This window comes from Podarcis filfolensis, assembly GCF_964270895.1.
Source record: "Podarcis filfolensis genome assembly, chromosome: 4".
NCBI lineage: Eukaryota > Metazoa > Chordata > Lepidosauria > Squamata > Lacertidae > Podarcis > Podarcis filfolensis.
In genome coordinates, this window is record NC_139607.1 from 13,315,108 (window position 1) to 13,327,885 (window position 12,778).

The 12,778-nt window shown below is 45.2% G+C and overlaps 1 long non-coding RNA gene across 1 annotated transcript; it reads left to right on the forward strand.

Moving 5' to 3' along the window:
• Positions 1 to 8,179: 8,179 nt before the first annotated feature.
• On the forward strand, positions 8,180 to 11,252 carry LOC310761349. Its single transcript, XR_014547414.1, has 2 exons — positions 8,180 to 8,407; positions 10,765 to 11,252. It is a non-coding gene; the product is annotated as an uncharacterized lncRNA (long non-coding RNA).
• Positions 11,253 to 12,778: the final 1,526 nt, after the last annotated feature.

Below are 12,778 nucleotides of genomic sequence, written 5' to 3' on the forward strand. Positions count from 1 at the left end.
AGGGGGGAGAGTAAGAACAGAAGTTTCACACAATCTCATGCTGGAGACTTGATGGCATAGATGTTAGCTGATTTCTCTCCTCACCTTCCAATACCTATGGTTTAGGAAATGAAGCCAGGGAAACCAGTTGTTTAATGTCAACAGAACGGAGATGGATGCTTTTTATCTGTCATGGATGCTTTAGCTGTGATTCCTGCATTGCAGAGGATTCGACTAGATGGGCTCGGGGTCCCTTCCAACTCTGTGATCTTATATACAGTGGTACCTCGGGTTACAGACACTTCAGGTTACAGATGCTTCAGGTTACAGACTCCGCTAACCCAGAAATAGTACCGCGGGTAAAGAACTTTGCTTCAGGATGAGAACAGAAATCACGTGGCGGTGGCGCGGTGGCAGCGGGAGGCCCCATTAGCCAAAGTGGTACCTCAGGTTAAGAACAGCTTCAGGTTAAGAACGGACCTCCAGAACGAATTAAGTTCTTAACCCGAGGTACCACTGTGTGTGTGTGTGTATGTACCTTGGGTTAAGAACTTAATGTGTTCCTGAGGTCCGTTCTTAACCTGAAGCTGTTTATTAATTTATTAATTTAATGTATATGCCACCCTTTACCCAAAGATCTCAGAGCAGTTCACAAGAGAAAAATACAAGATAAAACCACAAATAAATACTTAGACCAAAACCAAAACAAAACAATAGCTCCCACTCCCATAAACGAATTTAAAAGGCCGTAGAATATCTATTAGCCAAAGGTCTGGTTAAAGAGGAATGTTTTCACCTGGCACCTAAAAATATATATAATAAAGGCGCCAGGCAAACCTCCCTGGCGTGAGCATTCCATAAATAGGGAGCCACTGCAGAAAAGGCCCGTTCTCGCATTGTCACCTTCTGGACCTCTTGTGGAGGAGGCACACGGAGAAGGGCCACAGAAGATGATCTCAGGGTCCATGCAGGTTCATAAGAAAGAGGTGGTCCTGAGGTATTGCGGTCCTAAGCCATTGAGGGCTTTATAGGTTCAAAACAGCACTTTTAATTGGGCCCAGAAACTAATCGGTAGCCAGTGCTGTTGGGCCAGGATCGGTGTAATATGCTCAAACTGTCTTGCCCCAGTGAGCAACCTGGCTGCCAAGTTCTGCACCAGTTGAAGTTTCAGAACCATCTTCCGAGGCATCTCCATGTATAACGCATTGCAATAATCCAACCTAAAGGTTACTACTTTTGATTCTAGCAGCTGGGATGCAGAGACACCCAGCCTCTGACAGTGAAGGTAGGCCAGGATCCTCCATGAATTTGGTTACTCCATCTCCTGATGAGTGACTGGTTTTGTTGCCATAATTGTTTATGCAATCAGCTTTTGTTGTCAATTCTCTCTTCTAGGCAGATCAACGTAGGCAAAACAATAACTTTTTTGCTTCTGTGAAGAAGTTCTTATGTATGTGATAAGGAGATCAAAATTTTGATTTTCCTTCACTGACCTTTCATGAGTAAGTTCTTCTTTGTCCAAAGAAAAGGCTTATGCTAGGCTTATGGGGTTTTCACAAACCCCTAGCAGCTATGGTGGCTTATTTAATAAGAAAACCTTTATTGTCAATGTACATCCTGTGTACAATGAAATTAACCGAGCCTCCCTCTCCCCCACACAAACACTCAATCTCATTGCACTCTGTGTGCTTGTCACACAACACACCAACCCTGAAAATCAGTTGCACTATATTATTTTCGGTTCAGCAGTCTAATAGCCCACAGATAGAACTGTTTTTTAGACTGTTGGTACGACTGATTATACTTCTATATCTCCTGCCCGAGGGTAGAAGATTAAAGAGGTGCTGCCCGGGGTGTGAATCGTCCCTGAGAATTTTTCTCGCTCTCCTAAGGCAATGATCCCTTGCGATGAAATCTAGTGGGCTCAGGGGACAGCCCAATTTACTGGAAGTAATGTAGGGTTGCCATATTTCAAAAAGTGAAAATCCGGACACAAAAGTTGTTGAGCTATATTTAAGGAACTTCGCCAAAATCTAGACTTCCAACAGAATGCGCCTGGATTTTCCCAGACATGTGAGCGATTTTCATCCGGACACTGTTTCCAATGGCCGAATGCAGGCTATTCCTGGCAAATTCTGGATGTATGGCAGCCCTATTGATTTAGCATTAACTCTGGAAGTGTATACTCAATTCTGACCAAACTAAGCCTCCTAGAGCAAAATATACATCAGGAGGCTTAGTTTAGTTAGAATCAAGCATACATTTCCAGAGTTAACACCAAATACATACCTCTGGTAAATGAGCTACCATAGCCACTGGAAGGCCATGGAAATTTGTGTCCTGGGCTTTTTAGACTCGTCTACCCAAGTACTATAAGGGACGTGGGTGGTGCTGTGGGTTAAACCACAGAGCCTAGGGCTTGCCGATCAGAAGGTCGGCAGTTTGAATCCCCACAACGGGGTGAGCTCCCGTTGCTCAGTCCCTGCTCCTGTCAACCTAGCAGTTCGAAAGCATGCAGTGCAAGTACAAAAATAGGTACCGCTCTGGTTTGAAGGTAAACGGCACTGCTCTGGTTTGCCAGAAGCGGCTTAGTCACACTGGCCACATGACTCAGAAGCTGTGCGCCGGCTCCCTCGGCCAGTAAAGTGAGATAAGTGCTGCAACCCCAGAGTCATCCGCAACTGGACCTAATGGTCAGGGGTCCTTTTACCTTTACCTTTAGCTAAGTACTATTCGAAACCCAAGGGATGTATTGGTTGCCAGATGTGAAATATATTGGAATTATTTTCAGCTCTCTTACCCCACTATAAGGCTCTTTGAGGGACTGTTAAACTCAATGTTAAAATGTGCATCCTGCACACAGAAGCTCTTAGGCTTGTCTTGAGTATCCTCACCCAGCTGGGCCCTGGGCAGCAAGGCTGGGAAATCCTAAAACCCAAAGCCTCTTGCTAGCCAGAGTAGGTACCACTGGGCCAGACAAACCAATCAGTCTGCCCAGCCCCATATGCTCCACAAAGTTAGGAAGAGGGGAGAAATTAACTGTTCCTGTAATTAAAATAGTTATGAAAGGGGTTATAAAGTTTGAAGAATCCTCGTATTTATAGTTTGCTGCTTTATAGGCAACCAGCCACTTTTCTCCTCTTGTTGATGCCTAATAAAACGTCAACATGGTTAGCTTAGCGCTAGATCTGAGGGCTAAATGTATGCTGCATTTGAAATCAGATGATAAATCTTTTTCAGAAGCCGAAAAATAAATGACAACCTCGGGTTTACAACAGCTGCTGTGGTTGAATAAACCATGAACTTTATATTGTCAGGCAAGTATCTCAGGCAAAGCTCTAGGCACATCTCAAAGATGTAGGATATTAAAAAATAATTCGGTTTTTATTAGCCATGGCTTACTGCTGAATAAATTAAAAGAAACTTTTGATGGATAGTGTTATTGGTGTTTTGCTGTAGTTTAAAAATGCACCATGTGCTGCCATGTGATTGATAGATTTGGTTGCTACAAGGTTTCCTTCTGTTTCAAAGTGTTGGCAAAAGTCCTGTTTGTCCTGTTTAAAATGATTAAGCCAAGTCTAGTTTCTCAGCATCTTGTTAGATACCCAGCATCCCTTACTCCCAGGTAGGGGACTGGGTGGCGCTGTGGTCTAAACCACTGAGCCTCTTGGACTTGCCGATCGGAAGGTCAGCGGTTCAAATCCCTGTCATTCCTGTTTCTCTGTCCCAGCTCCTACCAACTTAGCAGTTTGAAAGCACGCCAGTGCAAGTAGATAAATAGGTACCACTGTAAATGGTGTTTCCTTGCGCTCTGGTTTCCGTCATGGTGTTCCGTTGCGCCAGAAGCGGTTTAGTCCTGCTGGCCACACGACACAGAAAGCTGTCTGCAGACAAACGCCGGCTTCCTCGGCCTGAAAGTGAAATGAATGCCACAACCCCATAGTCGCCTTTGACTGGACTTAACTGTCCAGGGGTCCTTTACCTTTTTCTACTCCCAGGTAATTATGCATAGTACTGCAGCCTTATTTTATTGAGGGTATAATAAGGTAAACCCCATCTCCTAAAGTTTAGGAGTGAGGGTTTCAAAACCATTTCTGCCCCTCTTTCTCATACTAGACCATCATGAAGCATGATGGCACTAAGACTGAGAAGCTGGTGAAATTTGTGGTGAGTATTAAAGGTAAAGGTAAAGGTACCCCTGCCCGTACGGGCCAGTCTTGACAGACTCTAGGGTTGTGTGCCCATCTCACTTAAGAGGCCGGGGGCCAGCGCTGTCCGGAGACACTTCCGGGTCACGTGGCCAGCGTGACAAAGCTGCATCTGGCGAGCCAGCGCAGCACACGGAAACGCCGTTTACCTTCCCGCCAGTAAGCGGTCCCTATTTATCTACTTGCACCCGGGGGTGCTTTCGAACTGCTAGGTTGGCAGGCGCTGGGACCGAGCAACGGGAGCGCACCCCGCCGCGGGGATTTGAACCGCCGACCTTTTGATCGGCAAGCCCTAGGCGCTGAGGCTTTTACCCACAGCGCCACCCGCGTCCCGTGGTGAGTATTGGGGTCTTCTATATTTAGTGCTTGGCAATGTTGTGAAGGTGTCACTTCTATAAACAGGCCTCCCTGGACACTTGCCGCAGCACGTTTGCCCCAAAGGTCCCTGACTTAACTCTCTTTGTGATCAAATACCTTGTGAGCATAATTTCAGGCATCACCAGCAGATTCTGGACCAGTCAGTCTTCAGGGCACTATTACCATGGACTCCACAGTGGAAGCAGAAGGACTGCCAAACTTTGCTTTTTCCCAATGCTGCCATTGCATCTTAAGGAGAAGACATCGTTAGGAGGAAAAAGGGCTGGGAGAAATGGATGTTCATACAATCTCTGCCCTTTCTTCTTACTGAGAGATAAAATTTAGATGCAAATAATGTTGTAATTTGGTTTTCCTTGCTAACCAAGTTGAAGAGTGCACAACAGTCCTTCTTAAGGAGAGTATGTTCCTTACACTGGGAGAATTTCCTTTCCTTTAAGAAATACTGCAACATCTCTTCAAAAGGTTGGAATATAATCTACCTCATTGTAGAACCAATCTTTCACACATGCTACTGACTATCACTAGTAGTATCCTGAAGTTCACATATAAGATTTCCGGGAGTTGGTTGTATTAACTTTTGTTTATCTGCAGAAGATAGAAGTCATGCTCATGGTATAGTCTAATACTAACACCTGTTGTCTTTGTCCATGGAGTTTTCTTGGCAGGGATACTGGAGTGGCTTGCCGGTTCCTCCTCCAGGTGGATCACGTTTGGTCAAAACTCTCCACTATGACCTGCTCATCTTGGGTGCCCTGCTTGGCATAGTTCATAGCTTCTCTGAGTTATTCAAGCCCCTTCGCCACGGCAAGGCAGTGATCCATGAAGGGGATCCTTTGGCCACCTCATGAGAAGAGAAGACTCCCTGGAAAAGACCCTGATGTTGGGAAAGATGGAGGGCACAAGGAGAAGGGGACGACAGAGGATGAGATGGTTGGATGGTGTTCTTGAAGCTACCAGCATGAGTTTGATCAAACTGCGGGAGGCAGTGGAGGACAGAAGTGCCTGGCGTGCTCTGGTCCATGGGATCACGAAGAGTCAGACACGACTAAACGACTAAACAACAACAAATACTAACACCAAGCAGATTGGTCTCAAGAGGAGATGGAAGCTCTTACAGAAATGCCAACTGAGCATTCTCAGAACAACTTTCAGAGTACAACTCAAAGTACAGTTTATCAAAGGCAACAGTTCTGCACAGTTGTGATAGAAATAGTGAGGAAGGACAGCATCATTTCACTCATCATAGACAATGTTACAAAGTAGCATGCATATGACCTAAAGCAGGGGTGGCTAACCTGTGGTCTCCAGATGTCGTGGGACTCCATCTTCCATCATCCCTGACCACTGGTCATGCTGGATGGCAATGATGGAAACTGGAGCCTTCAGTATTGTCCAGTCGGTGGAGCATGAGACTCTTAATCTCAGGATTGTGGGCTTGAGCCTCACATTGGGCAAATAGATTGCCGAATTGCAGGGGCTTTCATGGTTCCTCCCAACTTTACAATTCTATTATTCTAACATCTGGAGGGCTACAGGTTAGCCATCTCTTGCCTAAAAGTTGGAATTTACAAAATAATTGCTGAAGTACCATATTGTTGTTGTTCTTTAGTTGTTTAGTTGTGTCCAACTCTTCATGACCTCATGGACCAGAGCATGCCAGGCACTCCTGTCTTCCACTGCCTCCCGCAGTTTGGTCAAACTCATGTTTGTAGCTTCGAGAACACTGTCCAACCATCTCGTCCTCTGTCATCTCGTCCTCTGTCATCCCCTTCTCCTTCTCCCAACATCAGGGTCTTTTCCAGGGAGTCTTCTCTTCTCATGAGGTGGCCAAAGTATTGGAGCCTCAGCTTCAGGATCTGTCCTTCCAGTGAGCACTCAGGGCTGATTTCCTTCAGAATGGATAGGTTTGATCTTCTTGCAGTCCATGGGACTCTCAAGAGTCTCCTCCAGACCATAATTCAAAAGCATTTACTGCATATTAGCTTGACCCATATTTGTGTGTATGTGTGTGTTTTAGGAAAAAACTTGGGTCACAGAGCACATATTAGTTTACTGATCTTTTTTGTAGCACGCTTGACCTGAAATCCTATCTTGGCCTGGCATTCCCAGCGTATTTTTAAATTTGAGTGTGTTCTGTACCATGTAGACTTGGTAATGTGGATCAATTGGAACTGATCTGTATGAATGCTAACTTTGCCAGCTGGCCTTGTCTTCATATGGCATTCTCCTATGACTTTCCTTGGCTTTTTGCTTGAATTTTGATGAAGATTAATATAATGCTTCTAATTTATTTTTAATGTATCCAATGGTGAATCAATTATGCATGGGAGCCATCATAGAATTGGTAAGCAATATTAGCTGCATAACAAGACTATTTCCAATTCAAAAAAGCACAATTTAATTAATAAGGGAAAAAAAAGTCATGTTACACATTGATCAGACAAGATTTTTGATTAACAGAAGAGCTACATGTCGTCAGGATGCAGCCAGGAAACCTCATGGGCTCTATCCTCACTTTCCAGAAAAATAATTAGTTTTCAAGCTAAAATTTTCCCTGGTTGGTTTAATTAAAAATAGAAACAGGCAAATACTCAACAGCAGTAAATGGATGCCAATGAGTTATCTGCAGATCTAGAGATCCTTCAACTCGAGGAATATTAAAACAAATTTGCAGTGTTCAGACTTATTTCTTTTCCTTGTTAACTTAATTTTGCATGCATGTGGTTGTGAGATACAGGGCACTTCCATTAATCCTGATTTGTTTGCTGGGAGATTTGGCAATGTTGGCTATTTAATGAACATACATTCTGATTTGTTTGCAGGGCATTGAAGAACATAAGATGAGCCCTGCTGTATTGGGCCAATGGCACATCTTCTCCAGCATCCTGTTCTCACAGTGACCAATAGAGGCCTCTGGAAAGCCCACAAGGTAAGGTAAAGGATGCCTAGATGGTTAAGTCAAGTCAAAGGCGACTATGGGGTTGCGGCACTCATCTTGCTTTCAGGCTGAGAGAGCCGGTGTTTGTCCGCAGACAGCTTTCCATGTCATGTGGCCAGCAGGACTAAACCACTTCTGGCGCACGGAGCACCATGACGAGTGCCAGAGTGCAGCTCTACTCCCCAGCAGTGAAGGGGTTAACACTCATCATATCTATTAAAGGTAAAGGAACCCCGACCGTTAGGTCCAGTCGTGGCCGACTCTGGGGTTGCGGCGCTCATCTCGCTTTACTGGCCGAGGGAGCCGGCATCCAGCTTCTGAGTCATGTGGCCAGCAGGACTAAGCCGCTTTTGGCGAACCAGAGCAGCGCTCAGAAATGCCGTTTACCTTCCCGCCAGAACGGTACCTATTTATCTACTTGCACTTTGATGTGCTTTCGAACTACTCGGTTGGCAGGAGCAGGGACTGAGCAATGGGAGCTCACCCTATTGCGGGGATTCGAACCACCGACCTTCCGATCGTCAAGTCCTAGGCTCTGTGGTTTAACCCACAGCACCACCCACGTCCCCATCATATCTATTAACTGCTGGTTAATAAACTGACTGATTGATCATATTGATTATGTGAGTACAAAATTAAGTATAATAATAAAGTGTAATAGTGGTTACATGGCTGGGGTAGGGAAGGAGCACTGAGAATAGATATATATTTCAGAAACCTCATGAAAATACCACCCTGCCTGTAATGATGATTTTAGAACCAGGTGATGGAAGTCGCACACTAAAATATCTGGAGGGCACCAGGTTGGGGAAGAGTGGCTTATAACAATGCAAAAGACGACTAAGGGAGAGGATGCCAAGGAGTGACAAACACTTCAGGGAAAGAAGAACTAGAAAGAACGAAGGTATCAAGGATACTATGTGAACAAATGCAATAACTCATGCATAAGTTATTTACTAATATCCTTTTTTTTGTACTTTGAGTTAGCTTTGAGGACAGAGATAACATGCATCACCCAAAAGAAGAAGAATTCTGTTAACTACTACGTCAATCTGTCTAATTGGTAGCATAATTAACCATATTCTGTAACAGCTCCATATTGTAGGCATAATTTAATGGAATTTAAAAGTCATGTTTATTTTGCAAACCCAGATATAACAAACTGCACGACTCAGATCTACTTTGCTTATTAAATGAATTTAATTAAAATCAAACTTTCATCAACAGCTCAGAGGAAAATATTTAATCTTCGGCACTCTTGCAGTGAAACAAGGATCTGCAGAAGAGCTCAAATAGCAGCAGTATTTGAAAAGGAGATTATATATGTAGTAAATATGTTCAAACCGTGTAACTGTCTTCTATTTGGAGTTGTGTCAAAGAGGGAGAAAAAAACCAGGTGCTGATTATACAAATAAGATAGTATATCATATTGGCAGATTCCCCAAAGGTTTGCCCTTGGAACACTCCGAATGAGGAAATTATAGATGTATTATCTTTCAGGATGTCTGGAATTGGATATCTGAAGGGTCTCAGACAGGGACAATCTTGCTCCGGCTAAAGCAGGGCACTCCAAGGACATTAGCCAATAATGAGCACTCACACTTTACATTGTGGGTGCCCTTTGCGGGATTGCATTTCGTGCTACAGTTCTCAGGGATCTTACTAGCAAACAGGGACTGGCTTGCCTCTCAGGGTTAATTTTTGGAGGTTCACACCCAGCCTCAGTAATCAAGTTTCTTGCTGGGAGGTGGGACCAGCCCCATTTATAAATAGGGGGTGGAGCCGACAATAGCCAGGGAGTCGGCTCTGGAAATTCACCCTCCCTACCCTCCCTCTGGTTAATGTTTTCTTGTTTGGAGGTTAACTTTTTATTCCTGTTTAGCGGGTGCTGCTACGGTCTTTTACTGGTTGCGATTGAAGGACCGGGAAGAATTTTCTCTGCATTGGCAGGTTTTGTCTTCCCCATAGCAATTCGTCACAACTTTGGTGGTTATGGCCTTGGATGGAATCCTTTAGTCTTTTCTTCCCTATATGGGGAGGGGGGGCGTGAAGTGGTGACTCACCCCCCTGCGGTGGCGATTCCAGGGTCCCCTCTTAAAAGGGGTTATATATAATGGTGCCACTGGCTGTGGCGATTAACATATGAGAGAGTGCTGGAGGTGAAATTGTTAAACAGGTTGCCCAGTTAGGACCCAGGGGGGTGGAGTCAGAGGGACTATAAAATCAGCTCTGGGGGAGTTCGTTGAGGAGTTTGTTGGGAGTTGGGTGGTTGGTTGGAGTGGGAGTGAATTGGGCTAGAGTTGTGGGTAGGTTGAGATAGGGTAACGAAATAGGCTGAGTCAGGAACAGTTAGGGACTAGGCAGACAAGTAAATATCTGAGAGGTGGTTTAGTGAGTGAGAGCAGGTAGCGGGAGTTATAGGTCTGGATAGGCACCCCATGAATGTAATTGACTGATACTGTTTATGAAACCACACGCTTGTTAAACTGCAATAAATAAACAAAAGTTTATGTTTCAATTTAACCCTGACTGGACTTAGTATTGTCCCAGGTAGGGCCTGGGTGGTGGCAGCGAGAAATAAAGTGGTGGCACAGGGATCAATAGATGGTGAAACGTCCAGGGACCCTGTGTGATAGCCACACTAGCCATACACTAAAAGGTTGTCAGTGAGGGGGCTAGGGCTTTCTCCGCCTGGTCATGCAATACCTCCTTATGCTACTTGAGGGATATTTACAGTGCAGCCAAATCAACAGTGCATGTTTGCTAGATAGGCACATAATAGGAGCTGAAGCTCGCAGAGTTTTCCTGAACAAAGCTGCCGACAGGAGTGCCATCTCGCCCCAGGATTGTGGGTGCCCCCTGCTGCAATGTGGATGTACGGCACACCCTTTTTCATGGGGAGAGGCGTGGGCTTGGAGGCAGAGATACTCTGCTTCTGTCTTATCCCCCCCCCCCCAAAGAAAAGGGTGTGTTGCTGGCTGGCTGTGGAGGACAGAGCTGAACTGCCTCTCTCACTGTGGCTGCAACAGTTCAGCTCTGTCCCCCACAGACAGAGAGACACTCTTTTCTGTGGGGAGGGGCTCAGACTCAGAGGCAGAGAGACTCTGTCTCCGTGTCCGAGTCCCCCCTGCCCAGAAAGGGTGCCTCGCCACCTTCAATCATATGTGGTGGAAGTGTAAGGTAGTAAAAGAATTTTGGGAAATGATATATAATGAGGTGAAAAAAATGTTTAAAATAACCTTTTCTAACCCAGCCCCCCAGCCTTCCTTTTAGGAATTCTAGGTGCCCAAGATCCCAAGAGAGTAGAAAAGACTATTTATGTAACCGACCACGGCTGTGCGGATGTTATTGGCCAGGGATGGAAAGAAGATAAGTCCCTACCAGAGAGGAACGGCAGATCAAGTTGATGGATTATGCTGAAATGGCTAAAATGGCCAGAAGAATCAAAAATCAGGAAGACCAAAATTTTAACAAGGAACAGAGGAAATTCATAATTTATCTTAAAAACCATTGTAAGCAGTTGAAATCATTAGTAGGATTGGAATTACACTTGTAGTTTAATGGTGAATTGTGGACACAATGGAGAGGTAAAAGATTTGGATTATTATAAAAGATGCAGGAGGAAATGATTAACAATAGGGCCCACAAAGGGGAGGAGGGAAGAGGGAATCTTGTTTCTATGTTGTATGTTGGATTTGTGACTGTAAAATTTTAATCTGAAAAACCAAATAAATCATTTTTTTAAAAAGTGTGCCTCACTGGCTGGCTGCGGAGGGCGGAGCTGAACATCTTCTCTCTTGGAGGCAGCGCCACTGCCACCTGCCGGCTTTTCTCATTGACTTTGTGGGTGCCCACCCCCCATAATTATATTATTGTGGGTGCCCAAGCACCCATGGCCCCCTGGACTTGGCTCCTATGGCTGCCGTATCTGTTATTCTGCAACAGATTCTCCGAGTGAGTAAATGTTATTTTTACCTTTTACAAGACTCTTTGTGTGGTTATCATTTTAAGGGGAAGAAAAGGGGGGAATACCAGGAGAACCCAGTCTTCCTTAAAGCATCCTGGATTACTAAACCAAAACTAAAACCAGCATACCTAAGCTTCCTTTTAAGCTGCAAAGGGACAGCACTCTGCTGAACTCACAAATGTGAGGAAGGAAGGAAGGAAAGATCATACAGTGGTATCTTGGTTCCCGAACTCAATCTGTTCTGGAAGTCTGCTCAAATTCCAAAACATTCACAAACCAAGGGGCGGCTTCTGATTGGCTGATTGGCCCCAGAAACAATGCCGACAGCCGAAATGGCCGTTCGGCTTCCAAAAAATGTTAACAAACCAGAACACTTATGGTACTTCTGGGTTTGCGGCATTCAGGAGTCAATTTTTTCGGGAGCCAAACCGTTCGGGAACCAAGGTACTACTGTATCTAATAAATATATCCCAGCCTAGCATCTATACACAACCCAACACTACTGAAAGGACAAAGCAGGTCAGATGATACTTCCTATAAAGACTTTCACATAAGGCTCATACTCTGGCTCCAAGCAACAAGAGATCAGCTCTTGCTGGCTACCAATTTCCTCAACCTCCAGTTGCATGGGAGCTGGTGATCACTAGATGACTAGTATACCAGGAACCAAATGCATTGCATGTCCAAACCCTGCTTGCTGCCCCAAGGATTTCCCTTGACATCCCACTTCAGTTGATGAAGCATCCTGGCTTGGCATTATGACCATCCACTCTCACGTCTGTTAGGTTGTCAGGAAATGGGCCGCAATTTGGATGGTTCAGAAGGAGCAGGGTCCATGAAAAGGGAATGTGGGGCTTTCCTTTAAGTTGACGAGGGTTTTCTTCTCTCTGCCCTGACAAAGAGGGCCTTAAAAGTGCTTTCCCACTAGCAGAAGACAGCATCACCCCAGCACGAGTCCTGGCCATGGTAGCTCATGAACAGATCAACGTCTCCAAGAAAGGTTCTCCACCTCCATCGTTCTGCCCGGACACTGAGGTCCAACGCCGAGGGCCTTCTGGCGGTTCCCTCGCTGCGAGAAGCCAAGTTACAGGGAACCAGGCAGAGGGCCTTCTCGGTAGTGGCACCCACCCTGTGGAACGCCCTCCCACCAGATGTCAAAGAGAAAAATAACTACCAAACTTTTAGAAGACATCTGAAGGCAGCCCTATTTAGGGAAGCTTTTAATGTTTAATAGGTTATTGTATTTTAGTGTTTTGTTGGAAGCTGCCCAGAGTGGCTGGGGAAACCTAGCCAGATGGGAGGGGTGTA